Source organism: Tachypleus tridentatus, chromosome 12 (assembly GCF_004210375.1).
Source record: "Tachypleus tridentatus isolate NWPU-2018 chromosome 12, ASM421037v1, whole genome shotgun sequence".
NCBI lineage: Eukaryota > Metazoa > Arthropoda > Merostomata > Xiphosura > Limulidae > Tachypleus > Tachypleus tridentatus.
This window is the reverse complement of record NC_134836.1, coordinates 22178962-22192554: the sequence shown is the minus strand read 5'-3', so window position 1 is coordinate 22192554 and position 13593 is coordinate 22178962. Positions and strand designations below refer to the sequence as shown.

The window sequence follows — 13593 nt, the reverse complement described above, 5'->3', positions numbered from 1 at the left end:
TGGTGTTAACCCTCTATTCTGACATGCACGTACATATCTATGAGCATTTTAGTTGGTCACATGTTTTTTCATCTATTTAAACTGAAGGAAAAACAAACATCTGGTACATTTCATATATCTTAAAATGTGTTTTAATATATTTTAGGAGTCGTAAGAGTAATAAAGTATTAAAATATCAGAATTGTTTGTATGCAGAAAATCTCATATGTATAAAATATATCGTTATATTTCTGTCACCCATAGATGAAAGAATTCCATTTTATATTTCTATGCATGTATTTTTACAAAACAAAGTAACATTAAGCAAAAAAAACTAAAACCTAACATTTATTGGCTAATCTACAGTTATTAGTTTTAGTTTTCTATCAGTTTATTGTGTAACGAGAGTGTTTATGTCATTATTTGGTTCTGAATTAGTGGACAATGGTTAATAAAGATACTAGTCGTTTTAGGCTTAGCTGTTCCTTTTTTCTAATTTTTTTACAAGTAATCGGATACTTTGCTTTTCATGTTTGATGTAATTTGATAGGTTTAGAATTATCAGGTAATTAATATGTTTGGTGTAATTTGATAGGTTCATAATTATCAGGTTAATTAATATGTTTGGTATAATATAATAGGTTCATAATTATCAGGTCAATTAACATGTTTGGTGTAATTGGTTAGGTTAAAAATTATCATGTTAATTAATATGTTTGATGTACTTTTGATAAGTTCAGAATTATTAGGTTAATTGATACATTTGATGTAATATGATAGATTCAGAATTATCAGGTTAATCAATGTTTGGTGTAATATGATAGGTTAAGAATTATTAGGTTAATTAATATGTTTGGTGTAATTTGATAGGTTAAGAATTATCAGGTTAATTAGTATGTTTGGTGTAATTTGATAGGTTCAGAATTATTAGGTTAATTAAATGTTTGGTTAATTTGTTAGGATAAGAATTATCAGGTTAATTAATATGTTTGGTGTAATTTAGTAGGTTGAGAATTATCGGGTTAGTTAATATGCTTGGTGTAATTACACGCATTTTTTCTTTAAACTTTAATTTCGTTATTTTCTATCAGTTAATAAGCAGTTGTTCAAGATGTTTGTGTGCTGGGCCTATCATTCCTAACAAACAAGTTCGAAAGAAATTTTTGGGCAAGGTCAAGACAAAAATTCACAGCAGACTCCTAATGAAAGGAATTATTTCGGTACTGTTAGGCCAGTTAATTAACCGAGTAAACATGTTTAATATTTTCTAATGTTTTCTTTCTTTAACACATTGATTGTTGTCATATTTAAGGTTATGTATGCACCATTAAAGTTTCTCACATATGCATTCAGTATCATTCTACTTGGTTCATAATAGTCCTGTTTGTGTTTAGATTTATTAATGCATGTTTGTTTGACAAGTAAATAGTATTTTTAGTAACGTCACATCCAGATCCACAAGTATTGGTTTATTGTGCAACTCTACTTTTCTAGGAAACATGAAGCATACTGTTACACATAACATCAAAATTCTCTCGTTCTGTGTTTTTTTTTCTTCTAGAAGTGTTCCATTTCCCACATATCACGTAAAGGTTTTACTCTCTGAACCGAAATGGAGTAAATACAAGTTTTGGATTTTTTTTTTTAGTTGATACTTGTGTTCATAGGTTTAATCGTTCAAGCATATCCAGCGTGTGAAATTCAAATGGTTGATAGTGTTTAGTGTAACTTTACGAGGCGGACCCAGTAGTACTGGACTTTACAGTGCATCTTATAATACTGGATTTTATAATGTGGATCCTCTAATAATGGACTTTATAACGTGGAATACAGTAATACTGGACTTTACAGTGGATCCTATAACACTGGATTTGATAATGCAGATCCTGTAATAATGGACTTTATAACGTGGGTCCTGCGATAATGGACTTTATAATGCTGATCCTCTAATAATTGACTTTATAATATTCTTCCATAACACTGGACTTTATATATAATGTGTATCCTGTAATCCTGGATTTTATAACGTGGATCCAGTAATTCCAGACTTTACAGTGGAAACCGGACATTCTGTCATATTTTTGACAGAACATAGAATAATCTATCTTCTGACCACTGAAGGAAAAGTCTACAGAAATGTTTGTTTAGAGACCATTATTACAGTGGTTGTTTACATCGCTCTCTAACACAACAGGTAAATTACAGATCGGTTTGCGTGGTGTAATGTCGGGGTCAAGTTCGTAGAACTTGACAGACTCATCTGAATGAATCCCATTAGGTGTATTATCCCCATTTAGAACTTCAACCATTGCTGGATTCACAGGTGTGGGAAGTAAACCGTCAAGATTAACTTCACGACAGGTCTTTTCAGTTAAGCATCTGTTGTTTAGAGACGGTACGACATCAGGTAAAGAGATACCTGGATTCTGGTTATATTTTGTTGAAAGGTAGTTTTCTGTATTGGTCGCTAGAGCTGTTTTAGAGGCAGTTGGAAGATTGAAACCACTGGTTACTTCTTGCGTTAACAATCATGATAACAAAGTTCCAAAAGAAGGAAGATATTCTTCAAAATCATCCACGTCACAAATTGTCTCTGACATCAGTCCTGTTTCATCTGTTGTTTGACCAAATCGATGAGCTGTGTCCGTAAAGTAAATTTAAATTCAAATTAATAAACAATCAGTAACTATAGTCCATGTTTACAGTTTAGTTAGTGTTATCATGTTAAACTACAGTCCACGTGTACAGTTTAGTCAGTGTTATCGTGTTAAACTACCAGCCTATGTCTATAGTTTACTCAGTGTTATCATGTTAAACCAAGTATGTCTTACCATAACATTATCATATTAAAGTATCTTCTACCATTACATTATAATGTTGAACTAAGTATCTTCTAATATAGCATTATGATGTTAAAATATCTTCTGCTTTGACATTATCATGCTGAACTAAGTGTCTTTTACTATAACATTATCATGTTAAACTAAGTACGTTCTACTATAACATTATCATATTAAACCAAGTGTCTTCTACTATTACATTATAATGTTAAACTAAGTATCTTGTATTATCTCAATGTTCGTTTAGTTTTCCATTACAATCTCCCCCTCCCCCTCCCCCTCTTCCGGATATCACAAACTAATTCATTCAACTCACTTTGTCCATGTAACCCAAGACTGCTTGATTTGTCCACTGTTTTATTGTAAACATTCTCCCTGAAGTTTTGGTTTGTAGGTGGACCCTGGTTGGTTGCTGACACCCAGCTACTTTTATCATCTTCTTTCTTCAAAGAGCTGGTACGAAATAACTAACGTTATGAAACCAGTTAGTTTACAGATTGCAATAAGACACTCTAGAAAACCTGTTAACTGTTTTGAAGTTATCTATGTGATGGTTTTACTTGTTTCTACAGCTGTTAGAAAAACGTTTTGTTTGTTTCCATCCTCTTCTTACTTCTACACTCTGTAACAATAAGTAAAGAACAAAGCAATTGTTATGTACCACTCAAAAAAAACAACAAATTGTTTCTTTTGTAATATTATAGCCTTTACACCAATGAAATCAGGCATATGATCATCAACTTTACCTGATTGACCAGTTGTTTGAGGCCGAAATAAACGTTTGGTAAAGGATGTTTATATATCCCACGCCTGTTTGATAACAGTATTATTATTATTATTATATTCAAGATCACTTTCAACGATTCCTGACATTTTCAGACCACTCTTTTATTTTAAGACATACGATTGGCTGGGTTTACTTAATGGAATGTGAAATAAGAGCATATGCTACTGGATAAATCTTATGTAGTTATGTAGGTACATGTGATCATTCTGCTCTTATTGTTATAGAATGAATTGATCAGCTTAGCTCAGTAGAAGTTGGTGCTATTACTAATCATGAGTTTAATAGAATGTCATCAGGATATTTACAGATAAAAATAAATCCATCACCCTTGTTGAAGGTTCTTCGCTCAGCTCTAAGTGTGCTTGGTACAAACAGATAAATATACACCAGATAAAAATCAATATCACACTAATTCTTGAACTTCGAAAAAAACAGTTATGAAAGTTAGAAAACTACTGTTTGTTTTACATTGCCCCATCGTGACCCAGCAGTAAGTCTTAAAGTTTGAAACGCTAAAAACCGAATTTTGATATTCTTGGTAAGCACTGCAAGGACATCCCATTGTGTAGGTTTAGGGTCAGCAAGAAATAAGTAGTTTTTATTCCTCAAGACGACGGTGGCACCCTGGTTTCCTGGGTGTCTTCCTGTTTGTTTTTTTTCGTGGTTGATATTTGTAGTTAGGATGAGTCTTTTTGTGAACCTGTCTTAACCTGTCTGCTTCTTCAACAAATGTACGCTTTTCTTCTTGACCTAAATCTCTGTGAAAAGTGCTAAGCGTTAATCGTAAATTCAAAAAAGTTGTACTCGAGTGACACCAGGGACACTAGTGGTTTGGTTTGCTTTGTTTTGAATTTCGCGCAAAGCTATACGAGGGCTATCTGCGCTAGACGTCCCTAATTTAGCAGTGTAAGACTAGAGAGAAAGCAGCTAGTCATCACCGCCCACTGCCAACTCTTGGGCTACTCTTTTACCAACGAATAATGGGATAGACCGTCACCTTATATAACGCCCTCGCGGCTAAAACGTCAAGCATGTGAAAAAGCACTCTTAACACGAGGTCAATGTATATTTGTCATGTAACGTGACTTCTTTGGGTCAAGAATCGTAATATAGGAATTAATAAACAATGTAGTAAAGGTCATTGGCTGCCACAAGAGGGCATTCTCTCTCCCTTTTTTTGTAATTTTACCGATACAGAACTTTTGGTAATATAATTATTTTTTAATTTAAGTATTATTCGTGTATTGGTATTTATTATAGCACTTTTACTGTGCAGTTGAGTTTTATAGGTAGCGCTTTCTGTTATCAGAAGGTGTTTCAGTCTCAGGTTTTAGTACCGAAAGAGATTTGTAAACTATATACTCGTAGGTATACTATCTGGCGTACCAGATCAATACACGGGGGAAAATAATGTCGGTGGTGGTGGTGGGGTTCAGACCACAACATACCAAGTTTGGTGACAATCAATCCAGCAGTTCGCTACTTATACCGGGCTTAGCATGACCAGGTGGTTAAGGTTCTCGACTCATACTCTGAGAGTCGCGGGCTCGAATCCCCGTCACACCAAATATACTTGCTTTTTCAACTGAGAGGTCGTTATATGTGACGATCAATTCCACTATTCGTTGGTAAAAGAGTAGCCCAAGAGTTGGCAGTGGGTGGTGGTATCCAGCCGCCTCCCATCTAGGCTTACACTACTAAATTAGTAACGGCTAGAGCAGATAGCCCTCATGTGGCTTTGTGCGAAATTCTAAACAAATAAACAAACATTATACGCGGCAACACACATAGTATGTAATACAAAATTCTAGTTCTGACATTTTTATACATAACCTACCATATAGCTTTGTATTAACAACAAAATAATTAAATATATTAAATAACACATATAACCTACCACGTAGCTTTGTTTTAATAATTAAATATTTTAAATAACACAAATAACCTACCACGCAGCTTTGTTTTAATAATTAAATATATTAAATAACACATATAACCAACCACGCAGCTTTGTTTTAATAATTAAATATATCACATAACACAGATAACCTACTACGTAGCTTTGTTTTGATAATTAAATATATTAAATAACACAGATTACTTACCACGTAGCTTTGCATTAATAAGTAAATATATTAAAGAACGTGTCAATAGGGTTTGCTACTTACCAATTAAAAACTGCACCTGCCTTATAGTGTATGGTTTTAACGTGTAGTAACGTGTCAAAGTTACAGATGTGTATGGTATATATATATATGTATAACTTTGGTATGTGGTAACGTGTCAGTGTCGATGGTACTGAAGTATGTTATATAATCTTGTGTAGTAATGTATCAGTGTCGATGGTACAGATGTATGTTATATAATCTTGTGTAGTAATGTATCAGTGTCGATGGTACTGATGTATGTTATATAATTTTGTGTAGTAATGTATCAGTGTCGATGGTACAGATGTATGCTATATAACCTTCTTGTGTAGAAGCCTCAACACCCAACACACGTTCTGGTTAAAACAACACATTGTGACAAAGTCTAGGTTAGGCTTACCTCCACAGTTGTCCCAAGGTTTTACTCAGTTCAGCGTTATGAAGATGCGGGTATTGGCCGGCTAGTTTACGTCGAGTTGCCTGGGCCCAGACCATAAAAGCGTTCATTGGGCGTTTAACGTAAGGCCGCCGTTTGTCCGAATTATTGTGCTTTGTAGTAGTGGGCACAAATGTCCAGTTGTAACCTTTCAGTACCCGAGACACGGCGTCGTGAATGGATGGTGGAAACCCCGTAGTATGTCCTTTATCTTCTAGAGACTCCTTGGTCGAGGCTGTGAGGTCATTCAGCCCTTGATCTATCAGGAAATAACATTGATTTCTCCCTGAACTTTCTGACGTCATATTTTCATCTACGTGTTTATTGTATCCTGACGGGATAATTATAATAAAAGTAATATGAATTACTTGTGGTTTTTGTGTTACGTTGACGGTTTGATGTTGGAGATCTTTTAATACACAGATTTCTCCTCTAACACTACCGGCTCATATGTTAATCTGGTTGCCTGGGTTACGTAGCACTCATTCAACAGCCTGTTCGAGAGATAATACAGCGTCTGGAGTTCTGGTTCCTCTCGGCGGAAGTAACTCTCAAATCTCATGGCCTGGAGGAGCTGTTAATCAGGACGTCATTAACACGCCCCCTACTCCCGATGAAGCATTGATTCAACAAACACGTCAAGTAAATAAACGGTAATCGTTTTTTTAACCGACAAGTTTAAATGGGATTATTTAAATAGAATTACAGTTTTCTAAGGCATCATTCTAAAGTATTGTATTAGTTTCGTTATTTCCTGTTCGTATTTTTCTGTTCTATTTTAGGCGTAGCCCGACATGGTGAGATGGTTAGGGCGCTCGACCCGTAATCTGAGGATTACAGTTTCGAATCACCGTCACACCAAACAAGCTCGCCCTTTCAGTCGTGGAAGCATTATAATATGTCGGTCAATCCCACTGTTCGTTGGTAAAAGAGTAGCCCGTGGGGTGATGACTAGCTACCTTTTCTCTCGTCTTACAAGGCTATATTAGGGAGGACTAGTGCAGATAGCCCTCGTGTACCTTTGCGCGAAATTAAAAATAAAACAATTTGGATATTGTTTGTTTGTTTTTTAATCTAATCTTCGTGGTATTAGAAATGCCAGAAACTTTCCGCGCTACGATTAAATACTCGTGATTTTAGTTGTGGTTTGAATTTGGAGCAAACCTACACAAGATCTACTTGCACTAGTCGTTCCTAATTAAAAAGTGATAGACTAGAAGGAAGACAACCAACTCCACCCGCCATCTTCTCTTGAATTATTCTGTTACCAACGAATAGTGATAACTATCATCACATTGTTATGCCGCACGCCCGAAAGGGCGAGCATGTTTGGTGACGATGATTCTAACCCGCGATCCCCTTTCCTGTGTCTTCCTCATTTTAGTAGCAGCAGGTTCCTAACAATAGATTCTTTCCTTGTGTTATTTATAAAACAGAGTTACAGTGATAATAGATCCTTTCCTTGTGTTATTTATAAACACAGAATTACAGTGACAATAAATCCTTTCCTTGTGTTATTTATAAACACAGAATTACAGTGACAGTAGATCCTTTCCTTGTGTTATTTGTAAACACAGAATTACAGTGACAATAGATCCTTTCCTTGTGTTATTTATAAAACAGAATTACAGTGACAATAGATCCTTTCCTTGTGTTATTTGTAAACACAGAATTACAGTGACAATAAATCCTTTCATTGTGTTATTTATAAACACAGAATTACAGTAACAATAGATCCTTGTGTTATTTATAAACACAATTATAGTAACAATAGATCCTTGTGTTATTTATAAACACACAACATCAGTTGTCTTTCCTTCCTCTATTTTTACTGCACAATATTATTGTGTTTATTGCACAATGTCTCCTATGTATGTTATATCTCGTGTTTAAGGATGGTATTGATCTTACAACCAAATGAAATAACTTGTTTTGAACTTTAACAGACAGCTTTTGTATAAATGCTTTCGTATATCATGGATTTCCTGATTTAAATAATGTTTTCACAGATGGCGCTCACTGTATGACCCAAGAAGAAAGTACGTATTTTGGGGGGGGGAAGAGTATATCGGAAAAGATCCTCTGGTGGGGCAGCTGTAAGTCTAATGACTAACCTACCTGAAATCGGATTCGATTATATGCGGTGGAAACAATGGATAGCCCAACGTGGCTTTACTGTAAAAAAGAGAAAATCAGTCAAGTTTTGGAAATTTTTTTACAAAAATGCTCAAGGGCTATTTGCGCTGATCATTTTTTTTATTTAGAAGTGGTAAACTAGAGCTACTGAAAGTCACTCCACCAATTTTTGGGCTGCTCTTTTACTAACTAAAAGTGGAATTGACTGAACATTATACTATCCCTATGGTTGTAAGGTCGAACAGGAACTTTTTTGGATTACGTAATTATTATTATTGTTGTTGTTATTTTCTTCGTGACAGATAGCACACATTGATCTATACGTATAATCAGTGACAATACAGCATTTGGCCATCTCTTGGTACTTCTGTGAAGCACATAATTCAACACTTATTGTCCGAAGGTTGTATCTTCAAGTTGACCATGTAATAATCAAACGTATTTTATTTGCGACAATACGTATACGTATATAACTAGCACCTTGGTTTACTTGTACTGTGGATATTTTGAAACCACAGGAATACGCCAACAAAAGGCACTAAACATGTTCTTAATGCTGTTTATTCACCTTTTTTGTCTTATGCAGGAATAAAATCTTAAGAGATCCCCCATGTGTTCAGGGGGGTCAGTTTCTTTTGTTTTCTATTCATTTTTATTTTTTAGGATGGGAAGTCACTCCTATTTTTATTCTTCGGCACATCTTCCTTCTTTTCTCACTCTCCAGTGTCTGTGAAGTCGAATTTCTAACGTTCATATCTTCGGTACCACCAAAGTAACAGAGTCCCGAACTTTGGGGCCGTAACTACGTTATAAGAGTGACAGTTAAAGCTCACTTTTTAGTCTAATGATGTATGGTGTTGACTAGCTGCCTCCCCCCCCCCCTAGTCTATCGCCTCAAAACTAGAGGGACGTCTAGTGCAGCTAGCCCTCGCGTGGCTTCCACCCTCCAGCCACACATGGAATTAACTGAAATATACTTGCAGATCCTATACTAGTATAATGTGAAAAATTACGCCCAAGGATTATCCTCTGTCAGTTATTTTTAAAACGATTTGGTTACAAAGACGGATTTTAATTCTAATTCCAGCTTGACAGATATAGATGTTTGCTACTACCAAAATACGAGACTGGACTGTAAAAAAAAAGGAAAAAACAAGTTAGGCCTAATATTGTTGTAGCTGTGAAAAAGTATTTAATGTTGGGTAAAGTATTAACTGGCTTAATACGCGGGAGTTAAACATAGTAAAAGGTGAATGTCATATACCTTAATATTCATGGTTCATGTTCATAACATGGTGACGCCCATTTTCATACATTCGGCTGGTCTTCTTGTTGATGTTTTTAAAACACTCATCACAGATGAATACGCTGAAGGTCAGTTTCAAGTTTTCTAATGAAATTCAACAGTTGACGTTTGAAAGTAATGTGTACTGTGAACATGAACCACTAGTAACAGAACTTCTCTAGGTTTGTGTTAACAGTGTAACATCAGCCAGCAAAGAAACTACAGGTACACAGACCACAAGTAATAGACCTTCTCTGGTTTGTGTTCTTAATTAATAACTATGCTACATTCACTTCCTAATTAATTACGCTTTTCTGTAGACACATGAACTTTGTATTCAACATCTGGTTTCTGAGATTACACAAACTGCTCAACAGTTATTGATCCATGTGTAATGTGAAGCACATTTAAGAAAAGAATAATTTAGTAGCCTAAGCAAATTACTTGTAGCTGAGAAGTTAAAAGTATTATTGAAGTACGTGAAGCTAATTACATGTTAAGTGATTTCAGCGAAATTTGGAACTGTGTATTGACTCATCAACTGTCACTAGAGTAGGGAGAGACAAGTACACATGCAGGGCCAAGATACTGTGAGAGTATAGAAATCCTGACTGATGAGGTGACACGTCGTTTAATGTTTCGTTTATGTTAAAGTTTTAATACACATGAAACAAAAATGGCGAATTTCTCCACTGGGAACTATTTAAACCGGTCATCAAGGACAGTCATAAAGTTTTCGTGTCGTCTCAAGTAGCTAATGGACGGACTTTGATCATTTACATTATATTAGCCCTTTCACCTTTCACTCTGACCTAGACCTTTATTTCTTCGTCTCCTGGTCCTAAGAAGACTGTTTATTTGTTGTTTTTTTAAGGCAATTTATTCCGAAAGTGTACAAGTATGTAAAAATATTTTGTTCAATTACAGCTCTTATTTTCAATGTGTTGTTGTTATTGTGGAAGTAGTCCAATGTTCTTATTTTATATGTCCCATTTCGGTGGAAGTAATCTAGTGTTTTATAGATCCAAGTAATCTTTTAATTTGGTGTTTATACATATGTTACAGATTTATTTTTAACAAAGGTAAAGGCCAAGTGGTTAGGGCGCTCGACTCGGAATCCGAAGGTTGCGGGTTCAAATCTCCGTCGCAACAAACATGCTCTCCCTTTTGGCTGTTGGGGCGTTATAATGTGACGGTCAATTTCACTATTTGTTGGTAAAAGAGTAGCCCAAAAGTTGGCAGTGGGTGGTGATCACTAACTAACTGCCTTCCCTCTAGTCTTACACTGCTAAATTAGAGACAGGTAGAGCAGATAGCCCTTGTGTAATTTTGTGCGAAATGCAAGAAACAAACAAACTAAAGATAAAAGTAAAAGAATACCCTGTGACGTAGAAACTTGCTGGCTTCTCTGATTGGTTGTACCCTCTGCTATGAACAGCAGTTCCGCCTATATAGAAGGTTCATTGGTACAGCTTGTATTGACAAATCAAAGAAATACAGTTAAACCTCTTATAACGATGTTTTGTTTACAACACTGATGGGGTGTTTAAGTAATTTTTAATCAACAATAAAATTACCTTAAATAATTTAGGTATTTGAATAATGTTAGACTTCGTGACTAAATCATTATATCATATTAAATATCGGACCAGGTACTTAATGATTACATGTGTGTTACAGACTTGATTACAATTTCATTATAGGTCTTTACGTCATAGATTCTCCTTTAATTTTACCTTTGTCAGTATTTTGTGTTTTAAAACAGTGGCGGCGCCAGGATATTTTCGTTGGAGGGCTGAGATAAACTGTGGAGGGGCTTCTCAAAATGCCATCAATATGAAGTATAGATGGTAAATTATAATAATGTAAATACTAAGGTACATTTCAGAAAGGTGTGCTATTTTTTGAACTGCGTTTTCAATGCAGTTTTCATTGAAAACTCATACTTTGATTAATAATTCATTATTACAAATTAGAAATAATCTGTTTATGAAAATATGCGTATATGTAAAAGAGGAAGCTCACCTAAATTCCACCCAAGGTAATACATAATAATAAAGAAAATCAATATTAGCTTAGATTGAACATTTAATATACCATTAAGAGTAGAGCTACAAATCAAAAGAAATATAACATAAAGACATAGTTTACATAGCAGAAACGAATTATCCCATGTGAAGTTAATACACTCTGAGGAAAAGTAAGGTCACTATCAGGCAAACTATCTTTCATCATGTTGTGTTTATAGTCAATATTACTTCAAAACAATGTGGCTGTTCTGGTGATTGGCAGCAAATGTGTCTATAACAGTATCAATATTGAGTTGTTTTGCCCTCCTGGAGTTTACTGATATGACAGCAAGGTTGCTGGTGCAGTTGTTACCACTGCTGTTGCGCAAGTATGTCTTGAGAACCTTCAGACATGAGAAACTTCTCTCACAGGCAGCTGAAGTGACAGGCAGGGTCACAGCGATGCATACAAGTTTGTGGAGATCCATGAAGGCATTCTTGTATAGCTCAAGCATGGTTGCAATCTCCAATGGTGTGGATACTTCCTACCCCTTGTCTTTCTTTCTGACAATTAGCCGGTTCAACTGGTGGACCTCCACTACGAGGTCATCCTCTGCCACACCGTAGTTTGCTACCATTCCTAAGAGTGCTTGCTTGTCCAGAAATTTGGAGTGTTTGGGCTTCAATGCAGTTGCATCCATCAAAACACTGCAGGCATTAGAGGAGAATCTTCTATTCAGCTCGTTGAGCATCCTGTCTATGATGCCATAGAAGGTGTGTCTCCTGGCATCCAGAACATATCCGTGAAATACTGTTAGACAAAGTGTTTATCTTTAACCATATAACATAAGTACTTAATTAGAGGATAGTGATAATGTAAAATTATAGTTCATCTGCACCGAATTAAGGCTAGCATTTCTTAGGTTAAGGCTTAAGAATTTTTAGTATGCTTGCGTTTGATTAAGGTAAAATTCAGTGGCGGCGCCAGGATATTTTCGTTGGGGGAGGGGGCTGAGGTAAACTGTGGAGGGGCTTCCAAAAGTGCCATCTATATGAAGTATAGATGGGAAATTATAATACTGTAAATACCAAGGTACATTTCAGAAAGGTGTGCTATTTTGAACTGCGTTTTCAATTCGATTTTCATTGGAAACTCATACTCTGATTAATAATTCATTATTACAAATAGGGCATGTTGTTAAACTGTGGGCAGCTAATGGGAGTGAGCGGGAGTGTGTGTGTTGGCGTGCGGCTGGCATCTGGATTTTGATCGGGCTGAGCCGATCGTTAGCTGTACGCAGAGCGTACATCATGGTCAGCGGCTCGGTGATCATACGCTTAAGGCGTTTGAGGCGGGAATCGCGCGCTCGAACAAAGCAAACCCACGGCCTGGATATTGAATGGTCATAGTAGCACCAAAACAAAATGTCTAAATTGCGGTTGACCTTCACAGGAAGGCTAGTTTCTTCATAAGTTCACATTATTCATACAGGCCAAACTATGATTGTGTTATTGTTCTTATTATCATAAGTGTGACAAGCACCTGTTACAATAATGTAACTGCTACATTACATTAAATTAGGCACTTCTAAATAGCTCAATGACAATTTCAAAATTCATTCTAGAATTGTTTAGAAATATTATTTGGTCAGTTAACATGTAAGGTTATCATCTAATCATAAGTATAACATTAATTGGATTTTAAGTCACAATTTTAAGTGTATGCCACAATCATCAGTACAATTTTGGATGGCTGATACACAATGCAAAATGATCTTACAGAGGACACAACACCGGCTAAATGCTTCATAGTTTTGACCTATACACAATACACTTATACATGCATGCTATGTTTTACTTTTCAATAAAAGATAAATGAAATTAATGGTTAAATACCTGTGAAACCTTTGTTTTATCAAGTAAAATCCCTGATGATCTGTTGTAACTTGAAATCAACGTGGTTGTCTAATCTTC

General features: G+C 35.6%; 1 long non-coding RNA gene and 1 pseudogene across 2 annotated transcripts in view; one reads left to right on the top strand and one right to left on the bottom strand.

The window, feature by feature from the left end:
• Positions 1-1433: 1433 nt before the first annotated feature.
• On the bottom strand, positions 1434-6740 carry LOC143235151 (uncharacterized; annotated as a pseudogene). The gene is made up of 3 exons (XR_013018949.1): positions 6154-6740; positions 3136-3272; positions 1434-2617 (listed from the first exon to the last, which is right to left on the bottom strand). The product of XR_013018949.1 is annotated as an uncharacterized LOC143235151 (transcript).
• LOC143235153 (uncharacterized) overlaps positions 6706-13593 on the top strand; it is a 27299-nt gene continuing 20411 nt past the window's right edge. Inside the window, exon 1 of the long non-coding RNA XR_013018950.1 lies at positions 6706-6842. This is a non-coding gene — a long non-coding RNA (uncharacterized LOC143235153). The remainder of the gene's footprint in view (positions 6843-13593) is intronic.